Source organism: Hypanus sabinus, unplaced genomic scaffold, assembly GCF_030144855.1.
Source record: "Hypanus sabinus isolate sHypSab1 unplaced genomic scaffold, sHypSab1.hap1 scaffold_502, whole genome shotgun sequence".
Classification (NCBI taxonomy): Eukaryota; Metazoa; Chordata; class Chondrichthyes; order Myliobatiformes; family Dasyatidae; genus Hypanus; species Hypanus sabinus.
The window spans coordinates 135489-162730 of NW_026781369.1; positions in this window are offsets into that span (position 1 = coordinate 135489).

The following is a 27242-nucleotide window of genomic DNA, read 5'->3' on the forward strand; positions in this document are numbered from 1 at the left end:
CCCACCTATCACCTGTCAGCTTCTCACATCATCCCCTGACCCAGTCCCACCTATCACCTGTCAGATACTCACATCATCCACCCTCACCCAGTCCCACCTATCACCTGTCAGCTTCTCATATCAGCCCCCTTCACCCAGTCCCACCTATCAACTGTCAGCTTCTCCCATCATCCCCCTCACCCAGTCCCAGCTATCACCTGTCAGCTTCTCCCATCATCCACCTTCACCCAGTCCCACCTATCACCTGTCAGCTTCTCACATCATCACCCCCTCACCCAGTCCCACCAATCACCTGTCAGCTTCACATCATCCAACCTCACCCTGTCCCAACTATCCCCTGTCAGCTTCTCACATCACCCCCCCCCTCACCCGGTCCCACCTGTCACCTGTCAGCTTCTCACATCATCCCCCCTCACCCAGTCCCAACTATCACCTGTCACCTTCTCACATCATCTTCCCCTTCTCACCCAGTCCCACCTGTCACTTGTCAGCTTCTCACATCATCCCCCCTCACCCAGTCCCACCTATCACCTGTCAGCTTCTGACATCATCCCCCCTCACCAAGTCCCACCTATCACCTGTGAGCTTCTCACATCATCCCCCCTCACCCAGGCCCAACTATCACCTGTCAGCTTCTAACATCATCCCCAACTCAGCCAGTCCCACCTGTCACCTGTCAGCTACTCACATCATCCCCCCTCACCCAGTCCCACCTATCACCTGTCAGCTTCTCCCATCATCCCCCTCACCCGGTCCCACCTATCACCTGTCAGCTTCTCCCATCATCCCCTCTCACCCAGTCCCACCTATCACCTGTCAGCCTCTCCAATCATCCCCCCTCACCCAGTCCCACCTATCACCTGTCAGCTTCTCACATCATCCCCTCTCACCCAGTCCCACCTATCACCTGTCAGCTTCTCACATCATCCCCCCTCACCCAGTCCCACCTGTCACCTGTCAGCTTCTCACATCATCCCCCCCTCACCCAGTCCCACCTATCACCTGTCAGCTTCTCACATCATCCCCCCTCACCCAGTCCCACCTATCACCTGTCAGCTTCTCCCATCATTCCCCCTCACCCAGTCCCACCAATCACCTGTCAGCTTCTCACATCATCCCCCCTCACCAAGTCCCACCTATCACCTGTCAGCTTCTCACATCATCCACCTTCACCCAGTCCCACCTATCACCTGTCATCTTCTCACATCATCCCCCTCACCCAGTCCCACCTATCACTGTCAGCTTCTCACATCATCCCCCCTCACCCAGTCCCACCAATCACCTGTCAGCATCTCCCATCATCCCCCTCACCCAGTCCCACCTATCACCTGTCAGCATCTCACATCATCCCTCCTCACCCAGTCCCACCTATCACCTGTCATCTTCTCACATCATCCCCCTCACCCAGTCCCACCTATCACTGTCAGCTTCTCACATCATCCCCCCTCACCCAGTCCCACCAATCACCTGTCATCTTCTCACATCATCCCCCTCACCCAGTCCCACCTATCACTGTCAGCTTCTCACATCATCCCCCCTCACCCAGTCCCACCTATCACTGTCAGCTTCTCACATCATCCCCCCTCACCCAGTCCCACCAATCACCTGTCAACTTCTCACATCATCCCCCTCACCCAGTCCCACCTATCACCTGTCAGATACTCACATCATCCACCCTCACCCAGTCCCACCTATCACCTGTCAGCTTCTCATATCATCCCCCTTCACCCATTCTCACCTATCACCTGTCAGCTTCACCCATCATCCCCCTCACCCAGTCCCACCTATCACCTGTCAGCTTCTCACATCATCCACCTTCACCCAGTCCCACCTATCACCTGTCAGCTTCTCACATCATCCCCCCCTCACCCAGTCCCACCAATCAGTCAGCTTCACATCATCCCCCCTCACCCAGTCCCACCTGTCACCTGTCAGCTTCTCACATCATCCCCCCTCACCCAGTCCCACCTATCACCTGTCAGCTTCTCCCATCATCCCCCTCACCCGGTCCCACCTATCACCTGTCAGCTTCTGACATCATCCCCCCTCACCCAGTCCCACCTATCACCTGTCAGCTTCTCACATCATCCCCTCTCACCCAGTCCCACCTATCACCTGTCAGCTTATCACATCATCCCCCCTCACCCAGTCCCACCTATCACCTGTCAGCTTCTCACATCATCCCCCCTCACCCAGTCCCACCTATCACCTGTCAGCTTCTCACATCATCCCTCTCACCCAGTCCCACCAATCACCTGTCAGCTTCTCACATCATCCCCCCCTCACCCAGTCCCACCTATCACCTGTCAGCTTCTCACATCATCCGCCACACCCAGTCCCACCAATCACCTGTCAGCTTGTCACATCATCCCCCCCCTCACCCAGTCCCACCAATCACCTGTCAGCTTCTCCCATCATCCCCCTCACCCAGTCCCACCTATCACCTGTCAGCTTCTGACATCATCCCCCCTCACCCAGTCCCACCTATCACCTGTCAGCTTCTCACATCATCGCTCCTTACCCAGTCCCACCTATCACCTGTCAGCTTCTCACATCATCCCCCTTCACCCAGTCCCACCTATCAGCTGTCAGCTTCTCACATCATCCCCCCTCACCCAGTCCCACCAATCACCTGTCAGCTTCTCACATCATCCCCCCCTCACCCAGTCCCACCAATCACCTGTCAGCTTCTCCCATCATCCCCCTCACCCAGTCCCACCTATCACCTGTCAGCTTCTGACATCATCCCCCCTCACCCAGTCCCACCTATCACCTGTCAGCTTCTCACATCATCCCCTCTCACCCAGTCCCACCCATCACCTGTCAGCTTCTCACATCATCCCCCATCACCCAGTCCCACCTTTCACCTGTCAGCTTCTCCCATCATCCCCCTCACCCAGTCCCACCTATCACCTGTCAGCTTCACACATCATCCCCCCTCACCCAGTTCCACCTGTCACCTGTCATCTTCTCACATCATCCCCCCTCACCCAGTCCCACCTGTCACCTGTCAGCTTCTCACATCATCCCCCCTCACCCAGTCCCACCTGTCACCTGTCAGCTGCTCACATCATCCCCCCTCACCCAGTCTCACCTATCACCTGTCAGCTTCTAACAACATTCCCCCTCACCCAGTCCCACCTATCACCTGTCAGCTTCTCACATCATCCCCCCTCACCCAGTCCCACCTATCACCTGTCAGCTTCTCACATCATCCCCCCTCACCCAGTCCCACCTATCACCTGTCAGCATCTCACATCATCCCCCTTCACCCAGTCCCACCAATCACCTGTCAGCTTCTCACATCATCCCCCTGCACCCAGTCCCACCTATCAACTGTCAGCTTCTCACATCATCCACCCTCACTCAGTCCCACCTATCACCTGTCAGCTTCTCACATCATCCCTCACCCAGACCCACCTATCACCTGTCAGCTTCTCACATCATCCACCCTCACCCAGTCCCACCTATCACCTGTCAACATCTCACATCATTAACCCTCACCCAGTCCCAACCATCACCTGTCAGCTTCTCACATCATCCACCCTCACCCAGTCCTACCTATCACCTGTCAGCTTCTCACATCATCCCCCCTCACCCAGTCCCAACTATCACCTGTCAGCTTCTCACATCATCCCCCTTCACCCAGTCCTACCGATCACCTGTCAGCTTCTCCCATCATGCCCTCACCCAATCTCACTTATCAACTGTCAGCTTCTCTCATCATCCACCCTAACCCAGTCCCACCTATCACCTGTCAGCTTCTCACATCATCCCCCTCACCCAATCCCACCTATCAACTGTCAGCCTCTCACTTCATCCCCGCACACACAGTCCCACCTGTCACCTGTAAGCTTCTCTCATCATCCCCCCTCACCCAGTCCCAACTATCACCTGTCATCTTCTCACATCATCGTCGCTCACCCAGTCCCACCTATCACCTGTCAGCTTCTCACATCATCCCCCTCACCCAGTGCCACCTATCACCTGTCAGCTTCTCCAATCATCCCCTCTCACCGTCCCACCTATCACCCTCTCACATCATCCCTCCTCACCCTGTCCCAACTATCACCTGTCAGCTTCTCACATCATCGTCCCTCACCCAGTCCCACTTGTCACCTGTCAGCTTCCCACATCATCCCCCTCACCCAGTCCCACCTATCACCTGTCAGCTTCTCACATCATCCCCCCTCACCCAGTCCCACCTATCACCTGTCAGCTTCTCACATCATCCCCCATCACCCAGTCCCACCGATCACCTGTCAGCTTCTCCCATCATCCCCCTCACCCAATCCCACCTATCAACTGTCAGCTTCTCACACCATCCCCGCTCACCCTGTCCCACCTGTCACCAGTCAGCTTCTCACATCATCCCCCCCACCCAATCCCACCTATTACCTGTCAGATTCTCACATCATCCCCCCTCACCCAGTCCCACATATCACCTGTCAGCTTCTCTCATCATCCCCCCACACCCAGTCCCACCTGTCAGCTGTCAGCTTCTCTCATCATCCCATCTCACCCAGTCCCACCTATCACCTGTCAGCTTCTCACATCATCCCCCTTCACCCAGTCCCACCTATCACCTGTCAGCTTCTCACATCATCCCCCCTCACCCAGTCCCACTGGTCACCTGTCAGCTTCTCACATCATCCCCCTCACCCAGTCCCAACTATGACCTGTCAGCTTCTCACATCATCCCCCCTCACCCAGTCCCACCTATCACCTGTCAGCTTCTCACATCATCCCCCCTCACCCAGTCCCACCTATCACCTGTCAGCTTCTCACATCATCCCCCCTCACCCAGTCCCACCTGTCACCTGTCAGCTTCTCACATCATCCCCCCTCACCCAGTCCCACCGATCACCTGTCAGCTTCTCACATCATCCCTCCTTACCCAGTCCCACCTGTCACCTGTCAGCTTCTCACATCATCCCCCCTCACCCAGTCTCACCTATCACCTGTCAGCTTCTAACATCATTCCCCCTCACCCAGTCCCACCTATCACCTGTCAGCTTCTCACATCATCCCCCCTCAACCAGTCCCACCTATCACCTGTCAGCTTCTCACATCATCCCCCCTCACCCAGACCCACCTATCACCTGTCAGCTTCTCACATCATCCACCCTCACCCAGTCCCACCTATCACCTGTCAACATCTCACATCATTAACCCTCACCCAGTCCCAACCATCACCTGTCAGCTTCTCACATCATCCACCCTCACCCAGTCCTACCTATCACCTGTCAGCTTCTCACATCATCCCCCCTCACCCAGTCCCACCTATCACCTTTCAGCTTCTCCCATCATCCCCCTTCACCCAGTCCTACCAATCACCTGTCAGCTTCTCCCATCATGCCCTCACCCAATCTCACTTATCAACTGTCAGCTTCTCTCATCATCCACCCTAACCCAGTCCCACCTATCACCTGTCAGCTTCTCACATCATCCCCCTCACCCAATCCCACCTATCAACTGTCAGCCTCTCACTTCATCCCCGCACACACAGTCCCACCTGTCACCTGTCAGCTTCTCTCATCATCCCCCCTCACCCAGTCCCAACTATCACCTGTCAGCTTCTCTCATCATCCCCCCTCACCCAGTCCCAACTATCACCTGTCATCTTCTCACATCATCGTCGCTCACCCAGTCCCACCTATCACCTGTCAGCTTCTCACATCATCCCCCTCACCCAGTCCCACCTATCACCTGTCAGCTTCTCCAATCATCCCCTCTCACCGTCCCACCTATCCCCCTCTCACATCATCCCTTCTCACCCTGTCCCAACTATCACCAGTCAGCTTCTCACATCATCGTCCCTCACCCAGTCCCACTTGTCACCTGTCAGCTTCCCACATCATCCCCCTCACCCAGTCCCACCTATCACCTGTCAGCTTCTCACATCATCCCCCCTCACCCAGTCCCACCTATCACCTGTCAGCTTCTCACATCATCCCCCATCACCCAGTCCCACCGATCACCTGTCAGCTTCTCCCATCATCCCCCTCACCCAATCCCACCTATCAACTGTCAGCTTCTCACACCATCCCCGCTCACCCAGTCCCACCTGTCACCAGTCAGCTTCTCACATCATCCCCCCCACCCAATCCCACCTATTACCTGTCAGATTCTCACATCATCCCCCCTCACCCAGTCCCACATATCACCTGTCAGCTTCTCACATCATCCCCCCTCACCCAGTTCTTCCTGTCAGCTGTCAGCTTCTCTCATCATCCCCCCACACCCAGTCCCACCTGTCAGCTGTCAGCTTCTCTCATCATCCCATCTCACCCAGTCCCACCTATCACCTGTCAGCTTCTCACATCATCCCCCTTCACCCAGTCCCACCTATCACCTGTCAGCTTCTCACATCATCCCCCCTCACCCAGTCCCACCGGTCACCTGTCAGCTTCTCACATCATCCCCCTCACCCAGTCCCAACTATGACCTGTCAGCTTCTCACATCATCCCCCCTCACCCAGTCCCACCTATCACCTGTCAGCTTCTCACATCATCCCCCCTCACCCAGTCCCACCTATCACCTGTCAGCTTCTCACATCATCCCCCCTCACCCAGTCCCACCTGTCACCTGTCAGCTTCTCACATCATCCCCCCTCACCCAGTCCCACCTATCACCTGTCAGCTTCTCACATCATCCCTCCTTACCCAGTCCCACCAATCACCTGTCAGCTTCTCACATCATCCCCCCCTCACCCAGTCCCACCAATCACCTGTCAGCTTCTCACATCATCCCCCCCTCACCCAGTCCCACCAATCACCTGTCAGCTTCTCCCATCATCCCCCTCACCCAGTCCCACCTATCACCTGTCAGCTTCTGACATCATCCCCCCTCACCCAGTCCCACCTATCACCTGTCAGCTTCTCACATCATCCCCTCTCACCCAGTCCCACCTATCACCTGTCATCCTCTCCAATCATCACCCCTCACCCAGTCCCACCTAACCCCTGTCAGCTTCTCACATCATCCCCCCTCACCCAGTCCCACCTATCAGCTGTCAGCTTCTCACATCATCCCCCCTCACCCAGTCCCACCTGTCACCTGTCAGCTTCTCACATCATCCCCCCTCACCCAGTCCCACCTGTCACCTGTCAGCTTCTCACATCATCCCCCCTCACCCAGTCTCACCTATCACCTGTCAGCTTCTAACATCATTCCCCCTCACCCAGTCCCACCTATCACCTGTCAGCTTCTCACATCATCCCCCCTCACCCAGTCCCACCTATCACCTGTCAGCTTCTCACATCATCCCCCTTCACCCAGTCCCACCTATCACCTGTCAGCTTCTCACATCATCCCCCCTCACCCAGTCCCACCTATCACCTGTCAGCATCTCACATCATCCCCCTTCACCCAGTCCCACCTATCACCTGTCAGCTTCTCACATCATCCCCCTGCACCCAGTCCCACCTATCAACTGTCAGCTTCTCACATCATCCACCCTCACTCAGTCCCACCTATCACCTGTCAACATCTCACATCATTAACACTTACCCAGTCCCAACCATCACCTGTCAGCTTCTCACATCATCCACCCTCACCCAGTCCCACCTATCACCTGTCAGCTTCTCACATCATCCCCTTCACCCAGTTCCACCGATCACCTGTCAGCTTCTCCCATCATGCCCTCACCCAATCTCACTTATCAACTGTCAGCTTCTCTCATCATCCACCCTAACCCAGTCCCACCTATCACCTGTCAGCTTCTCACATCATCCCCCTCACCCAATCCCACCTATCAACTGTCAGCTTCTCACTTCATCCCCGCACACACAGTCCCACCTGTCACCTGTAAGCTTCTCTCATCATCCCCCCTCACCCAGTCCCACCTATCACCTGTCAGCTTCTCACATCATCCCCCTCACCCAGTCCCACCTATCACCTGTCAGCTTCTCCAATCATCCCCTCTCACCGTCCCACCTATCACACTCTCACATCATCCCTCCTCACCCTGTCCCAACTATCACCTGTCAGCTTCTCACATCATCGTCCCTCACCCAGTCGCACTTGTCACCTGTCAGCTTCCCACATCATCCCCCTCACCCAGTCCCACCTATCACCTGTCAGCTTCTCACATCATCCCCCCTCACCCAGTCCCACCTATCACCTGTCAGCTTCTCACATCATCCCCCATCACCCAGTCCCACCGATCACCTGTCAGCTTCTCCCATCATCCCCCTCACCCAATCCCACCTATCAACTGTCAGCTTCTCACACCATCCCCGCTCACCCAGTCCCACCTGTCACCAGTCAGCTTCTCACATCATCCCCCCTCACCCAGTCCCACCTATCACCTGTCAGCTTCTCACATCATCCCCCCCACCCAATCCCACCTATTACCTGTCAGATTCTCACATCATCCCCCCTCACCCAGTCCCACATATCACCTGTCAGCTTCTCACATCATCCCCCCTCACCCAGTTCTTCCTGTCAGCTGTCAGCTTCTCTCATCATCCCCCCACACCCAGTCCCACCTGTCAGCTGTCAGCTTCTCTCATCATCCCATCTCACCCAGTCCCACCTATCACCTGTCAGCTTCTCACATCATCCCCCCTCACCCAGTCCCACCTATCACCTGTCAGCTACTGACATCATCCCCCCCTCACCGAGTTCCACCTATCACCTGTCAGCTTCTCACATCATCCCCCCTCACCCTGTCCCACCTATCACCTGTCAGCTTCTCACATCATCCCCCTCACCCAGTCCCACCTATCACCTGTCAGCTTCTCACATCATCCACCCTCACCCAGTCCCACCTATCACCTGTCAGCTTCTCACATCATCCCCCTTCACCCAGTCCCACCTATCACCTGTCAGCTTCTCACATCATTTCCTTCACCCAATCTCACCTATCACCTGTCAGCTTTTCCCATCATCCCCCTCCCCCAATCTCACCTATCAACTGTCAGCTTCACACATCATCCCCCCCCACCCAGTCCCACCTATCACCTGTCAGCTTCTCCCATCATCCCCCTCATCCAATCCCACCTATCAACTGTCAGCTTCTCACATCATCCCCCCCTCACCCAGTCCCAACTATCACCTGTCACCCTCTCACATCATTCCCCCTCACCCAGTCCCACCTGTCACCTGTCAGCTTCTCTCATCATGCCCCCTCACCCAGTCCCAACTATCACCTGTCACCCTCTCACATCATCCCCCCTCACCCAGTCCCACCTGTCACCTGTCAGCTTCTCTCATCATCCCATCTCTCCCAGTCCCACCTATCACCTGTCAGCTTCTGACATCATCCCCCCCTCACCCAGTCCCACCTGTCACCTGTCATCTTCTCTCATCATCCCATCTCTCCCAGTCCCACCTATCACCTGTCAGCTTCCCAAATCATCTCCCCTCACCCATTCCCACCTATCACCTGTCAGCTTCTCACATCATCCACCCTCACTCAGTCCCACCTATCACCTGTCAGCTTCTCACATCATCCCTCACCCAGACCCACCTATCACCTGTCAGCTTCTCACATCATCCACCCTCACCCAGTCCCACCTATCACCTGTCAACATCTCACATCATTAACCCTCACCCAGTCCCACCCATCACCTGTCAGCTTCTCACATCATCCCCCTTCACCCAGTCCTACCGATCACCTGTCAGCTTCTCCCATCATCCCCCTCACCCAATCTCACTTATCAACTGTCAGCTTCTCTCAACATCCACCCTAACCCAGTCCCACCTATCACCTGTCAGCTTCTCACATCATCCCCCTCACCCAATCCCACCTATCAACTGTCAGCTTCTCACTTCATCCCCCCCTCACCCAGTCCCACCTATCACCTGTCAGCCTGTCACATCATCCCCCCTCACCCAGTCCCACCTATCACCTGTCAGCTTCTCACATCACCCCCCTCACCCAGTCCCACATGTCACCTGTCAGCTTCTCACATCATCCCCCCTCACCCAGTTCTTCCTGTCACCTGTCAGCTTCTCTCATCATCCCATCTCACCCAGTCCCAACTATCACCTGTCAGCTTCTCACATCATCCCCCTCACCCAGTCCCACCTATCACCTGTCAGCTTCTCCAATCATCCCCTCTCACCGTCCCACCTATCACCCTCTCACATCATCCCTCCTCACCCTGTCCCAACTATCACCTGTCAGCTTGTCACATCATCGTCCCTCACCCAGTCCCACTTGTCACCTGTCAGCTTCCCACATCATCCCCCTCACCCAGTCCCACCTATCACCTGTCAGCTTCTCACATCATCCCCCCTCACCCAGTCCCACCTATCACCTGTCAGCTTCTCACATCATTCCCCATCACCCAGTCCCACCGATCACCTGTCAGCTACTCCCATCATCCCCCTCACCCAATCCTACCTATCAACTGTCAGCTTCTCACATCATCCCCGCTCACCCAGTCCCACCTGTCACCAGTCAGCTTCTCACATCATCCCCCCCACCCAATCCCACCTATTACCTGTCAGATTCTCACATCATCCCCCCTCACCCAGTCCCACATGTCACCTGTCAGCTTCTCACATCATCCCCCCTCACCCAGTTCTTCCTGTCACCTGTCAGCTTCTCTCATCATCCCCCCTCACCCAGTCCCACATGTCACCTGTCAGCTTCTCACATCATCCCCCCCTCACCCAGTCCCACCTGTCAGCTGTCAGCTTCTCTCATCATCCCATCTCACCCAGTCCCACCTATCACCTGTCAGCTTCTCACATCATCCCCCCTCACCCAGTCCCACCTATCACCTGTCAGCATCTCACATCATCCCCCTTCACCCAGTCCCACCTATCACCTGTCAGCTTCTCACATCATCCCCCCTCACCCAGTCCCACCTATCACCTGTCAGCATCTCACATCATCCCCCTTCACCCAGTCCCACCTATCACCTGTCAGCTTCTCACATCATCCCCCCTCACCCAGTCCCACCTATCACCTGTCAGCTTCTCACATCATCCACCCTCACCCAGTCCCACCTATCACCTGTCAGCTTCTCACATCATCCACCCTCACCCAATCCCACCTATCACCTGTCAGCTTCTCACATCATCCGCCTCACCCAGTCCCACCAATCACCTGTCAGCTTCTCACATCATCCCCCCCTCACCCAGTCCCACCAATCACCTGTCAGCTTCTCCCATCATCCCCCTCACCCAGTCCCACCTATCACCTGTCAGCTTCTGACATCATCCCCCCTCACCCAGTCCCACCTATCACCTGTCAGCTTCTCACATCATCCCCTCTCACCCAGTCCCACCTATCACCTGTCAGCTTCTCACATCATCCCCCCTCACCCAGTCCCACCTATCACCTGTCAGCTTCTCACATCATCCCCCCTAACCCAGTCCCACCTGTCACCTGTCAGCTTCTCACATCATCCCCCCTCACCCCGTCCCACCTGTCACCTGTCAGCTTCTCACATCATCCCCCCTCACCCAGTCCCACCTGTCACCTGTCAGCTTCTCACATCATCCCCCCTCACCCAGTCCCACCTATCACCTGTCAGCTTCTCACATCATCGCTCCTTACCCAGTCTAACCTATCACCTGTCAGCTTCTCACATCATCCCCCCTGACCCAGTCCCACCTATCACCTGTCAGCTTCTCACATCATCCCCCTTCACCCAGTCCCACCTATCACCTGTCAGCTTCTCACATCATCCCCCCTCACCCAGTCCCACCGGTCACCTGTCAGCTTCTCACATCATCCCCCCTCACCCAGTCCCACATATCACCTGTCAGCTTCTCACATCATCCCCCCTCACCCAGTCCCAACTATGACCTGTCAGCTTCTCACAACATCCCCCCTCACCCAGTCCCACCTATCACCTGTCAGCTTCTCACATCATCCCCCCTCACCCAGTCCCACCTATCACCTGTCAGCTTCTCACATCATCCCCCCTCACCCAGTCCCACCTGTCACCTGTCAGCTTCTCACATCATCCCCCCTCACCCAGTCCCACCTATCACCTGTCAGCTTCTCACATCATCCCTCCTTACCCAGTCCCACCTATCACCTGTCAGCTTCTCACATCATCCCCCCTCACCCAGTCCCACCAATCACCTGTCAGCTTCTCACATCATCCCCCCCTCACCCAGTCCCACCAATCACCTGTCAGCTTCTCCCATCATCCCCCTCACCCAGTCCCACTATCACCTGTCAGCTTCTGACATTATCCCCCCTCACCCAGTCCCAACAATCACCTGTCAGCTTCTCACATCATCCCCTCTCACCCAGTCCCACCTATCACCTGTCAGCCTCTCCAATCATCACCCCTCACCCAGTCCCACCTATCCCCTGTCAGCTTCTCACACCATCCCCCCTCACCCAGTCCCACCTATCACCTGTCAGCTTCTCACATCATCCCCCCTCACCCAGTCCCACCTGTCACCTGTCATCTTGTCACATCATCCCCCCTCACCCAGTCCCACCTGTCACCTGTCAGCTTCTCACATCATCCCCCCTCACCCAGTCCCACCTGTCACCTGTCAGCTTCTCACATCATCCCCCCTCACCCAGTCTCACCTATCACCTGTCAGCTTCTAACATCATTCCCCCTCACCCAGTCCCACCTATCACCTGTCAGCTTCTCACATCATCCCCTCTCACCCAGTCCCACCTATCACCTGTCAGCCTCTCCAATCATCACCCCTCACCCAGTCCCACCTATCCCCTGTCAGCTTCTCACACCATCCCCCCTCACCCAGTCCCAACTATCACCTGTCAGCTTCTCACATCATCCCCCCTCACCCAGTCCCACCTGTCACCTGTCATCTTCTCACATCATCCCCCCTCACCCAGTCCCACCTGTCACCTGTCAGCTTCTCACATCATCCCCCCTCACCCAGTCCCACCTGTCACCTGTCAGCTTCTCACATCATCCCCCTTCACTCAGTCCCACCTATCACCTGTCAGCTTCTCACATCATCCCTCACCCAGACCCACCTATCACCTGTCAGCTTCTGACATCATCCACCCTCACCCAGTCCCACCTATCACCTGTCAACATCTCACATCATTAACCCTCACCCAGTCCCACCCATCACCTGTCAGCTTCTCACATCATCCCCCTTCACCCAGTCCCACCTATCACCTGTCAGCTTCTCCCATCATCCCCCTCACCCAATCTCACTTATCAACTGTCAGCTTCTCTCAACATCCACCCTAACCCAGTCCCACCTATCACCTGTCAGCTTCTCACTTCATCCCCGCACACACTGTCCCACCTGTCACCTGTCAGCTTCTCACATCATCCCCCCCTCACCCAGTCCCACCAATCACCTGTCAGCTTCTCCCATCATCCCCCTCACCCAGTCCCACCTATCACCTGTCAGCTTCTGACATCATCCCCCCTCACCCAGTCCCACCTATCACCTGTCAGCTTCTCACATCATCCCCTCTCACCCAGTCCCACCTATCACCTGTCAGCTTCTCACATCATCCCCCCTCACCCAGTCCCACCTATCACCTGTCAGCTTCTCACATCATCCCCCCTAACCCAGTCCCACCTGTCACCTGTCAGCTTCTCACATCATCCCCCCTCACCCAGTCCCACCTGTCACCTGTCAGCTTCTCACATCATCCCCCCTCACCCAGTCCCACCTATCACCTGTCAGCTTCTCACATCATCGCTCCTTACCCAGTCTAACCTATCACCTGTCAGCTTCTCACATCATCCCCCCTGACCCAGTCCCACCTATCACCTGTCAGCTTCTCACATCATCCCCCTTCACCCAGTCCCACCTATCACCTGTCAGCTTCTCACATCATCCCCCCTCACCCAGTCCCACCGGTCACCTGTCAGCTTCTCACATCATCCCCCCTCACCCAGTCCCACATATCACCTGTCAGCTTCTCACATCATCCCCCCTCACCCAGTCCCAACTATGACCTGTCAGCTTCTCACAACATCCCCCCTCACCCAGTCCCACCTATCACCTGTCAGCTTCTCACATCATCCCCCCTCACCCAGTCCCACCTATCACCTGTCAGCTTCTCACATCATCCCCCCTCACCCAGTCCCACCTGTCACCTGTCAGCTTCTCACATCATCCCCCCTCACCCAGACCCACCTATCACCTGTCAGCCTGTCACATCATCCCCCCTCACCCAGTCCCACCTATCACCTGTCAGCTTCTCACATCACCCCCCTCACCCAGTCCCACATGTCACCTGTCAGCTTCTCACATCATCCCCCCTCACCCAGTTCTTCCTGTCACCTGTCAGCTTCTCTCATCATCCCATCTCACCCAGTCCCACCTATCACCTGTCAGCTTCTCCAATCATCCCCTCTCACCGTCCCACCTATCACCCTCTCACATCATCCCTCCTCACCCTGTCCCAACTATCACCTGTCAGCTTGTCACATCATCGTCCCTCACCCAGTCCCACTTGTCACCTGTCAGCTTCCCACATCATCCCCCTCACCCAGTCCCACCTATCACCTGTCAGCTTCTCACATCATCCCCCCTCACCCAGTCCCACCTATCACCTGTCAGCTTCTCACATCATTCCCCATCACCCAGTCCCACCGATCACCTGTCAGCTACTCCCATCATCCCCCTCACCCAATCCTACCTATCAACTGTCAGCTTCTCACATCATCCCCGCTCACCCAGTCCCACCTGTCACCAGTCAGCTTCTCACATCATCCCCCCCACCCAATCCCACCTATTACCTGTCAGATTCTCACATCATCCCCCCTCACCCAGTCCCACATGTCACCTGTCAGCTTCTCACATCATCCCCCCTCACCCAGTTCTTCCTGTCACCTGTCAGCTTCTCTCATCATCCCCCCTCACCCAGTCCCACATGTCACCTGTCAGCTTCTCACATCATCCCCCCCTCACCCAGTCCCACCTGTCAGCTGTCAGCTTCTCTCATCATCCCATCTCACCCAGTCCCACCTATCACCTGTCAGCTTCTCACATCATCCCCCCTCACCCAGTCCCACCTATCACCTGTCAGCATCTCACATCATCCCCCTTCACCCAGTCCCACCTATCACCTGTCAGCTTCTCACATCATCCCCCCTCACCCAGTCCCACCTATCACCTGTCAGCATCTCACATCATCCCCCTTCACCCAGTCCCACCTATCACCTGTCAGCTTCTCACATCATCCCCCCTCACCCAGTCCCACCTATCACCTGTCAGCTTCTCACATCATCCACCCTCACCCAGTCCCACCTATCACCTGTCAGCTTCTCACATCATCCACCCTCACCCAATCCCACCTATCACCTGTCAGCTTCTCACATCATCCGCCTCACCCAGTCCCACCAATCACCTGTCAGCTTCTCACATCATCCCCCCCTCACCCAGTCCCACCAATCACCTGTCAGCTTCTCCCATCATCCCCCTCACCCAGTCCCACCTATCACCTGTCAGCTTCTGACATCATCCCCCCTCACCCAGTCCCACCTATCACCTGTCAGCTTCTCACATCATCCCCTCTCACCCAGTCCCACCTATCACCTGTCAGCTTCTCACATCATCCCCCCTCACCCAGTCCCACCTATCACCTGTCAGCTTCTCACATCATCCCCCCTAACCCAGTCCCACCTGTCACCTGTCAGCTTCTCACATCATCCCCCCTCACCCCGTCCCACCTGTCACCTGTCAGCTTCTCACATCATCCCCCCTCACCCAGTCCCACCTGTCACCTGTCAGCTTCTCACATCATCCCCCCTCACCCAGTCCCACCTATCACCTGTCAGCTTCTCACATCATCGCTCCTTACCCAGTCTAACCTATCACCTGTCAGCTTCTCACATCATCCCCCCTGACCCAGTCCCACCTATCACCTGTCAGCTTCTCACATCATCCCCCTTCACCCAGTCCCACCTATCACCTGTCAGCTTCTCACATCATCCCCCCTCACCCAGTCCCACCGGTCACCTGTCAGCTTCTCACATCATCCCCCCTCACCCAGTCCCACATATCACCTGTCAGCTTCTCACATCATCCCCCCTCACCCAGTCCCAACTATGACCTGTCAGCTTCTCACAACATCCCCCCTCACCCAGTCCCACCTATCACCTGTCAGCTTCTCACATCATCCCCCCTCACCCAGTCCCACCTATCACCTGTCAGCTTCTCACATCATCCCCCCTCACCCAGTCCCACCTGTCACCTGTCAGCTTCTCACATCATCCCCCCTCACCCAGTCCCACCTATCACCTGTCAGCTTCTCACATCATCCCTCCTTACCCAGTCCCACCTATCACCTGTCAGCTTCTCACATCATCCCCCCTCACCCAGTCCCACCAATCACCTGTCAGCTTCTCACATCATCCCCCCCTCACCCAGTCCCACCAATCACCTGTCAGCTTCTCCCATCATCCCCCTCACCCAGTCCCACTATCACCTGTCAGCTTCTGACATTATCCCCCCTCACCCAGTCCCAACAATCACCTGTCAGCTTCTCACATCATCCCCTCTCACCCAGTCCCACCTATCACCTGTCAGCCTCTCCAATCATCACCCCTCACCCAGTCCCACCTATCCCCTGTCAGCTTCTCACACCATCCCCCCTCACCCAGTCCCACCTATCACCTGTCAGCTTCTCACATCATCCCCCCTCAACCAGTCCCACCTGTCACCTGTCATCTTGTCACATCATCCCCCCTCACCCAGTCCCACCTGTCACCTGTCAGCTTCTCACATCATCCCCCCTCACCCAGTCCCACCTGTCACCTGTCAGCTTCTCACATCATCCCCCCTCACCCAGTCTCACCTATCACCTGTCAGCTTCTAACATCATTCCCCCTCACCCAGTCCCACCTATCACCTGTCAGCTTCTCACATCATCCCCTCTCACCCAGTCCCACCTATCACCTGTCAGCCTCTCCAATCATCACCCCTCACCCAGTCCCACCTATCCCCTGTCAGCTTCTCACACCATCCCCCCTCACCCAGTCCCAACTATCACCTGTCAGCTTCTCACATCATCCCCCCTCACCCAGTCCCACCTGTCACCTGTCATCTTCTCACATCATCCCCCCTCACCCAGTCCCACCTGTCACCTGTCAGCTTCTCACATCATCCCCCCTCACCCAGTCCCACCTGTCACCTGTCAGCTTCTCACATCATCCCCCTTCACTCAGTCCCACCTATCACCTGTCAGCTTCTCACATCATCCCTCACCCAGACCCACCTATCACCTGTCAGCTTCTGACATCATCCACCCTCACCCAGTCCCACCTATCACCTGTCAACATCTCACATCATTAACCCTCACCCAGTCCCACCCATCACCTGTCAGCTTCTCACATCATCCCCCTTCACCCAGTCCCACCTATCACCTGTCAGCTTCTCCCATCATCCCCCTCACCCAATCTCACTTATCAACTGTCAGCTTCTCTCAACATCCACCCTAACCCAGTCCCACCTATCACCTGTCAGCTTCTCACTTCATCCCCGCACACACTGTCCCACCTGTCACCTGTCAGCTTCTCACATCATCCCCCCCTCACCCAGTCCCACCAATCACCTGTCAGCTTCTCCCATCATCCCCCTCACCCAGTCCCACCTATCACCTGTCAGCTTCTGACATCATCCCCCCTCACCCAGTCCCACCTATCACCTGTCAGCTTCTCACATCATCCCCTCTCACCCAGTCCCACCTATCACCTGTCAGCTTCTCACATCATCCCCCCTCACCCAGTCCCACCTATCACCTGTCAGCTTCTCACATCATCCCCCCTAACCCAGTCCCACCTGTCACCTGTCAGCTTCTCACATCATCCCCCCTCACCCAGTCCCACCTGTCACCTGTCAGCTTCTCACATCATCCCCCCTCACCCAGTCCCACCTATCACCTGTCAGCTTCTCACATCATCGCTCCTTACCCAGTCTAACCTATCACCTGTCAGCTTCTCACATCATCCCCCCTGACCCAGTCCCACCTATCACCTGTCAGCTTCTCACATCATCCCCCTTCACCCAGTCCCACCTATCACCTGTCAGCTTCTCACATCATCCCCCCTCACCCAGTCCCACCGGTCACCTGTCAGCTTCTCACATCATCCCCCCTCACCCAGTCCCACATATCACCTGTCAGCTTCTCACATCATCCCCCCTCACCCAGTCCCAACTATGACCTGTCAGCTTCTCACAACATCCCCCCTCACCCAGTCCCACCTATCACCTGTCAGCTTCTCACATCATCCCCCCTCACCCAGTCCCACCTATCACCTGTCAGCTTCTCACATCATCCCCCCTCACCCAGTCCCACCTGTCACCTGTCAGCTTCTCACATCATCCCCCCTCACCCAGTCCCACCTATCACCTGTCAGCTTCTCACATCATCCCTCCTTACCCAGTCCCACCTATCACCTGTCAGCTTCTCACATCATCCCCCCTCACCCAGTCCCACCAATCACCTGTCAGCTTCTCACATCATCCCCCCCTCACCCAGTCCCACCAATCACCTGTCAGCTTCTCCCATCATCCCCCTCACCCAGTCCCACTATCACCTGTCAGCTTCTGACATTATCCCCCCTCACCCAGTCCCAACAATCACCTGTCAGCTTCTCACATCATCCCCTCTCACCCAGTCCCACCTATCACCTGTCAGCCTCTCCAATCATCACCCCTCACCCAGTCCCACCTATCCCCTGTCAGCTTCTCACACCATCCCCCCTCACCCAGTCCCACCTATCACCTGTCAGCTTCTCACATCATCCCCCCTCACCCAGTCCCACCTGTCACCTGTCATCTTCTCACATCATCCCCCCTCACCCAGTCCCACCTGTCACCTGTCAGCTTCTCACATCATCCCCCCTCACCCAGTCCCACCTGTCACCTGTCAGCTTCTCACATCATCCCCCCTCACCCAGTCTCACCTATCACCTGTCAGCTTCTAACATCATTCCCCCTCACCCAGTCCCACCTATCACCTGTGAGCTTCTCACATCATCCCCTCTCACCCAGTCCCACCTATCACCTGTCAGCCTCTCCAATCATCACCCCTCACCCAGTCCCACCTATCCCCTGTCAGCTTCTCACACCATCCCCCCTCACCCAGTCCCACCTGTCACCTGTCATCTTCTCACATCATCCCCCCTCACCCAGTCCCACCTGTCACCTGTCAGCTTCTCACATCATCCCCCCTCACCCAGTCCCACCTGTCACCTGTCAGCTTCTCACATCATCCCCCTTCACTCAGTCCCACCTATCACCTGTCAGCTTCTCACATCATCCCTCACCCAGACCCACCTATCACCTGTCAGCTTCTCACATCATCCACCCTCACCCAGTCCCACCTATCACCTGTCAACATCTCACATCATTAACCCTCACCCAGTCCCACCCATCACCTGTCAGCTTCTCACATCATCCCCCTTCACCCAGTCCTACCGATCACCTGTCAGCTTCTCCCATCATCCCCCTCACCCAATCTCACTTATCAACTGTCAGCTTCTCTCAACATCCACCCTAACCCAGTCCCACCTATCACCTGTCAGCTTCTCACATCATCCCCCTCACCCAATCCCACCTATCAACTGTCAGCTTCTCACTTCATCCCCGCACACACTGTCCCACCTGTCACCTGTAAGCTTCTCTCATCATCCCCCCTCACCCAGTCCCAACTATCACCTGTCAGCTTCTCACATCATCCCCCCCACCCAGTCCCACCTATCACCTGTCAGCTTCTCCAATCATCCCCTCTCACCGTCCCACCTATCACCCTCTCACATCATCCCTCCTCACCCTGTCCCAACTATCACCTGTCAGCTTCTCACATCATCGTCCCTCACCCAGTCCCACCTATCACCTGTCAGCTTCTCACATCATCCCCCCTCACCCAGTCCCACCTATCACCTGTCAGCTTCTCACATCATCCCCCCTCACCCAGTCCCACCTATCACCTGTCAGCTTCTCACATCATCCCCCCTCACCCAGTCCCACCTATCACCTGTCAGCTTCTCACATCATCGTCCCTCACCCAGTCCCACTTGTCACCTGTCAGCTTCCCACATCATCCCCCTCACCCAGACCCACCTATCACCTGTCAGCTTCTCACATCATCCCCCCTCACCCAGTCCCACCTATCACCTGTCAGCTTCTCACATCATCCCCCATCACCCAGTCCCACCGATCACCTGTCAGCTACTCCCATCATCCCCCTCACCCAATCCCACCTATCAACTGTCAGCTTCTCACATCATCCCCGCTCACCCAGTCCCACCTGTCACCAGTCAGCTTCTCACATCATCCCCCCCACCCAATCCCACCTATTACCTGTCAGATTCTCACATCATCCCCCCTCACCCAGTCCCACATGTCACCTGTCAGCTTCTCACATCATCCCCCCTCACCCAGTTCTTCCTGTCACTTGTCAGCTTCTCTCATCATCCCCCCACACCCAGTCCCACCTGTCAGCTGTCAGCTTCTCTCATCATCCGCCCCTCACCCAGTCCCACCTATCACCTGTCAGCTTCTCACATCATCCCCCCTCACCCAGTCCGACCTATCACCTGTCAGCATCTCACATCATCCCCCTTCACCCAGTCCCACCTATCACCTTTCAGCTTCTCACATCATCCCCCCTCACCCAGTCCCACCTATCACCTGTCAGCATCTCACATCATCCCCCTTCACCCAGTCCCACCTATCACCTGTCAGCTTCTCACATCATCCCCCCTCACCCAGTCCCACCTATCACCTGTCAGCTTCTCACATCATCCACCCTCACCCAGTCCCACCTATCACCTGTCAGCTTCTCACATCATCCACCCTCACCCAATCCCACCTATCACCTGTCAGCCTCTCACATCATCCGCCTCACCCAGTCCCACCAATCACCTGTCAGCTTCTCACATCATCCCCCCCTCACCCAGTCCCACCAATCACCTGTCAGCTTCTCCCATCATCCCCCTCACCCAGTCCCACCTATCACCTGTCAGCTTCTGACATCATCCCCCCTCACCCAGTCCCACCTATCACCTGTCAGCTTCTCACATCATCCCCTCTCACCCAGTCCCACCTATCACCTGTCAGCTTCTCACATCATCCCCCCTCACCCAGTCCCACCTATCACCTGTCAGCTTCTCACATCATCCCCCCTAACCCAGTCCCACCTGTCACCTGTCAGCTTCTCACATCATTCCCCCTCACCCCATCCCACCTGTCACCTGTCAGCTTCTCACATCATCCCCCCTCACCCAGTCCCACCTATCCCCTGTCAGCTTCTCACATCATCCCCCCTCACCCAGTCCCACCTGTCACCTGTCAGCTTCTCACATCATCCCCCCTCACCCAGTCCCACCTGTCACCTGTCAGCTTCTCACATCATCCCCCCTCACCCAGTCCCACCTATCACCTGTCAGCTTCTCACATCATCGCTCCTTACCCAGTCTAACCTATCACCTGTCAGCTTCTCACATCATCCCCCCTGACCCAGTCCCACCTATCACCTGTCAGCTTCTCACATCATCCCCCTTCACCCAGTCCCACCTATCACCTGTCAGCTTCTCACATCATCCCCCCTCACCCAGTCCCACCGGTCACCTGTCAGCTTCTCACATCATCCCCCTCACCCAGTCCCAACTATGACCTGTCAGCTTCTCACAACATCCCCCCTCACCCAGTCCCACCTATCACCTGTCAGCTTCTCACATCATCCCCCCTCACCCAGTCCCACCTATCACCTGTCAGCTTCTCACATCATCCCCCCTCACCCAGTCCCACCAGTCACCTGTCAGCTTCTCACATCATCCCCCCTCACCCAGTCCCACCTATCACCTGTCAGCTTCTCACATCATCCCTCCTTACCCAGTCCCACCTATCACCTGTCAGCTTCTCACATCATCCCCCCTCACCCAGTCCCACCAATCACCTGTCAGCTTCTCACATCATCCCCCCCTCACCCAGTCCCACCAATCACCTGTCAGCTTCTCCCATCATCCCCCTCACCCAGTCCCACCTATCACCTGTCAGCTTCTGACATTATCCCCCCTCACCCAGTCCCAACAATCACCTGTCAGCTTCTCACATCATCCCCTCTCACCCAGTCCCACCTATCACCTGTCAGCCTCTCCAATCATCACCCCTCACCCAGTCCCACCTGTCACCTGTCATCTTCTCACATCATCCCCCCTCACCCATTCCCACCTGTCACCTGTCAGCTTCTCACATCATCCCCCCTCACCCAGTCCCACCTGTCACCTGTCAGCTTCTCACATCATCCCCCCTCACCCAGTCTCACCTATCACCTGTCAGCTTCTCACATCATCCCCCCCTCACCCAGTCCCACCTATCACCTGTCAGCTTCTCACATCATCCCCCCCTCACCCAGTCCCACCTATCACCTGTCAGCTTCTCACATCATCCCCCTCACCAAGTCCCACCTATCACCTGTCAGCTTCTCCAATCATCCCCTCTCACCGTCCCACCTATCACCTGTCAGCTTCTCACATCATCCCTCCTCACCCTGTCCCAACTATCACCTGTCAGCATCTCACATCATCGTCCCTCACCCAGTCCCACTTGTCACCTGTCAGCTTCCCACATCATCCCCCTCACCCAGGCCCACCTATCACCTGTCAGCTTCTCACATCATCCCCCATCACCCAGTCCCACCGATCACCTGTCAGCTTCTCCCATCATCCCCCTCACCCAATCCCATCTATCAACTGTCAGCTTCTCACATCATCCCCGCTCACCCAGTCCCACCTGTCACCAGTCAGCTTCTCACATCATCCCCCCCACCCAATCCCACCTATTACCTGTCAGATTCTCACATAATCCCCCCTCACCCAGTCCCACATATCACCTGTCAGCTTCTCACATCATCCCCCCTCACCCAGTTCTTCCTGTCAGCTGTCAGCTTCTCTCATCATCCCCCCACACCCAGTCCCACCTGTCAGCTGTCAGCTTCTCTCATCATCCCATCTCACCCAGTCCCACCTATCACCTGTCAGCTTCTCACATCATCCCCCCTCACCCAGTAACACCTATCACCTGTCAGCTACTGACATCATCCCCCCCTCACCGAGTTCCACCTATCACCTGTCAGCTTCTCACATCATCCCCCCTCAACCTTTCCCACCTATCACCTGTCAGCTTCTCACATCATCCCCCTCACCCAGTCCCACCTATCACCTGTCAGCTTCTCACATCATCCACCTCACCCAGTCCGACCTATCACCTGTCAGCTTCTCACATCATCCACCCTCACCCAGTCCCACCTATCACCTGTCAGCTTCTCACATCATCCACCCTCACCCAGTCCCACCTATCACCTGTCAGCTTCTCACATCATCCCCCTTCACCCAGTCCCACCTATCACCTGTCAGCTTCTCACATCATTTCCTTCACCCAATCTCACCTATCACCTGTCAGCTTTTCCCATCATCCCCCTCACCCAATCTCACCTATCAACTGTCAGCTTCACACATCATCCCCCCCCACCCAGTCCCACCTATCACCTGTCAGCTTCTCCCATCATCCCCCTCATCCAATCCCACCTATCAACTGACAGCTTCTCACATCATCCCCCCCTCACCCAGTCCCAACTATCACCTGTCACCCTCTCACATCATCCCCCCTCACCCTGTCCCACCTATCACCTGTCAGCTTCTCTCATCATGCCCCCTCACCCACTCCCAATTATCACCTGTCACCCGCTCACATCATCCCCCCCTCACCGAGTTCCACCTATCACCTGTCAGCTTCTCACATCATCCCCCCTCAACCTTTCCCACCTATCACCTGTCAGCTTCTCACATCATCCCCCTCACCCAGTCCCACCTATCACCTGTCACCTTTCACATCATCCACCTCACCCAGTCCGACCTATCACCTGTCAGCTTCTCCCATCATCCCCCTCACCCAGTCCCACCTATCACCTGTCAGCTTCTGACATCATCCCCCCTCACCCAGTCCCACCTATCACCTGTCAGCTTCTCACATCATCCCCTCTCACCCAGTCCCACCTATCACCTGTCAGCTTCTCACATCATCCCCCCTCACCCAGTCCCACCTATCACCTGTCAGCTTCTCACATCATCCCCCCTAACCCAGTCCCACCTGTCACCTGTCAGCTTCTCACATCATTCCCCCTCACCCCGTCCCACCTGTCACCTGTCAGCTTCTCACATCATCCCCCCTCACCCAGTCCCACCTATCCCCTGTCAGCTTCTCACATCATCCCCCCTCACCCAGTCCCACCTGTCACCTGTCAGCTTCTCACATCATCCCCCCTCACCCAGTCCCACCTGTCACCTGTCAGCTTCTCACATCATCCCCCCTCACCCAGTCCCACCTATCACCTGTCAGCTTCTCACATCATCGCTCCTTACCCAGTCTAACCTATCACCTGTCAGCTTCTCACATCATCCCCCCTGACCCAGTCCCACCTATCACCTGTCAGCTTCTCACATCATCCCCCTTCACCCAGTCCCACCTATCACCTGTCAGCTTCTCACATCATCCCCCCTCACCCAGTCCCACCGGTCACCTGTCAGCTTCTCACATCATCCCCCTCACCCAGTCCCAACTATGACCTGTCAGCTTCTCACAACATCCCCCCTCACCCAGTCCCACCTATCACCTGTCAGCTTCTCACATCATCCCCCCTCACCCAGTCCCACCTATCACCTGTCAGCTTCTCACATCATCCCCCCTCACCCAGTCCCACCTATCACCTGTCAGCTTCTCACATCATCCCCCCTCACCCAGTCCCACCTATCACCTGTCAGCTTCTCACATCATCCCCCCTCACCCAGTCCCACCAATCACCTGTCAGCTTCTCACATCATCCCCCCCTCACCCAGTCCCACCAATCACCTGTCAGCTTCTCCCATCATCCCCCTCACCCAGTCCCACCTATCACCTGTCAGCTTCTGACATTATCCCCCCTCACCCAGTCCCAACAATCACCTGTCAGCTTCTCACATCATCCCCTCTCACCCAGTCCCACCTATCACCTGTCAGCCTCTCCAATCATCACCCCTCACCCAGTCCCACCTGTCACCTGTCATCTTCTCACATCATCCCCCATCACCCAGTCCCACCGATCACCTGTCAGCTTCTCCCATCATCCCCCTCACCCAATCCCATCTATCAACTGTCAGCTTCTCACATCATCCCCGCTCACGCAGTCCCACCTGTCACCAGTCAGCTTCTCACATCATCCCCCCCACCCAATCCCACCTATTACCTGTCAGATTCTCACATAATCCCCCCTCACCCAGTCCCACATATCACCTGTCAGCTTCTCACATCATCCCCCCTCACCCAGTTCTTCCTGTCAGCTGTCAGCTTCTCTCATCATCCCCCCACACCCAGTCCCACCTGTCAGCTGTCAGCTTCTCTCATCATCCCATCTCACCCAGTCCCACCTATCACCTGTCAGCTTCTCACATCATCCCCCCTCACCCAGTCACACCTATCACCTGTCAGCTACTGACATCATCCCCCCCTCACCGAGTTCCACCTATCACCTGTCAGCTTCTCACATCATCCCCCCTCAACCTTTCCCACCTATCACCTGTCAGCTTCTCACATCATCCCCCTCACCCAGTCCCACCTATCACCTGTCAGCTTCTCACATCATCCACCTCACCCAGTCCGACCTATCACCTGTCAGCTTCTCACATCATCCACCCTCACCCAGTCCCACCTATCACCTGTCAGCTTCTCACATCATCCACCCTCACCCAGTCCCACCTATCACCTGTCAGCTTCTCACATCATCCCCCTTCACCCAGTCCCACCTATCACCTGTCAGCTTCTCACATCATTTCCTTCACCCAATCTCACCTATCACCTGTCAGCTTTTCCCATCATCCCCCTCACCCAATCTCACCTATCAACTGTCAGCTTCACACATCATCCCCCCCCACCCAGTCCCACCTATCACCTGTCAGCTTCTCCCATCATCCCCCTCATCCAATCCCACCTATCAACTGACAGCTTCTCACATCATCCCCCCCTCACCCAGTCCCAACTATCACCTGTCACCCTCTCACATCATCCCCCCTCACCCTGTCCCACCTATCACCTGTCAGCTTCTCACATCATCCCCCCTCACCCAGTCCCACCGGTCACCTGTCAGCTTCTCACATCATCCCCCTCACCCAGTCCCAACTATGACCTGTCAGCTTCTCACAACATCCCCCCTCACCCAGTCCCACCTATCACCTGTCAGCTTCTCACATCATCCCCCCTCACCCAGTCCCACCTATCACCTGTCAGCTTCTCACATCATCCCCCCTCACCCAGTCCCACCAGTCACCTGTCAGCTTCTCACATCATCCCCCCTCACCCAGTCCCACCTATCACCTGTCAGCTTCTCACATCATCCCTCCTTACCCAGTCCCACCTATCACCTGTCAGCTTCTCACATCATCCCCCCTCACCCAGTCCCACCAATCACCTGTCAGCTTCTCACATCATCCCCCCCTCACCCAGTCCCACCAATCACCTGTCAGCTTCTCCCATCATCCCCCTCACCCAGTCCCACCTATCACCTGTCAGCTTCTGACATTATCCCCCCTCACCCAGTCCCAACAATCACCTGTCAGCTTCTCACATCATCCCCTCTCACCCAGTCCCACCTATCACCTGTCAGCCTCTCCAATCATCACCCCTCACCCAGTCCCACCTGTCACCTGTCATCTTCTCACATCATCCCCCCTCACCCATTCCCACCTGTCACCTGTCAGCTTCTCACATCATCCCCCCTCACCCAGTCCCACCTGTCACCTGTCAGCTTCTCACATCATCCCCCCTCACCCAGTCTCACCTATCACCTGTCAGCTTCTCACATCATCCCCCCCTCACCCAGTCCCACCTATCACCTGTCAGCTTCTCACATCATCCCCCCCTCACCCAGTCCCACCTATCACCTGTCAGCTTCTCACATCATCCCCCTCACCAAGTCCCACCTATCACCTGTCAGCTTCTCCAATCATCCCCTCTCACCGTCCCACCTATCACCTGTCAGCTTCTCACATCATCCCTCCTCACCCTGTCCCAACTATCACCTGTCAGCATCTCACATCATCGTCCCTCACCCAGTCCCACTTGTCACCTGTCAGCTTCCCACATCATCCCCCTCACCCAGGCCCACCTATCACCTGTCAGCTTCTCACATCATCCCCCATCACCCAGTCCCACCGATCACCTGTCAGCTTCTCCCATCATCCCCCTCACCCAATCCCATCTATCAACTGTCAGCTTCTCACATCATCCCCGCTCACCCAGTCCCACCTGTCACCAGTCAGCTTCTCACATCATCCCC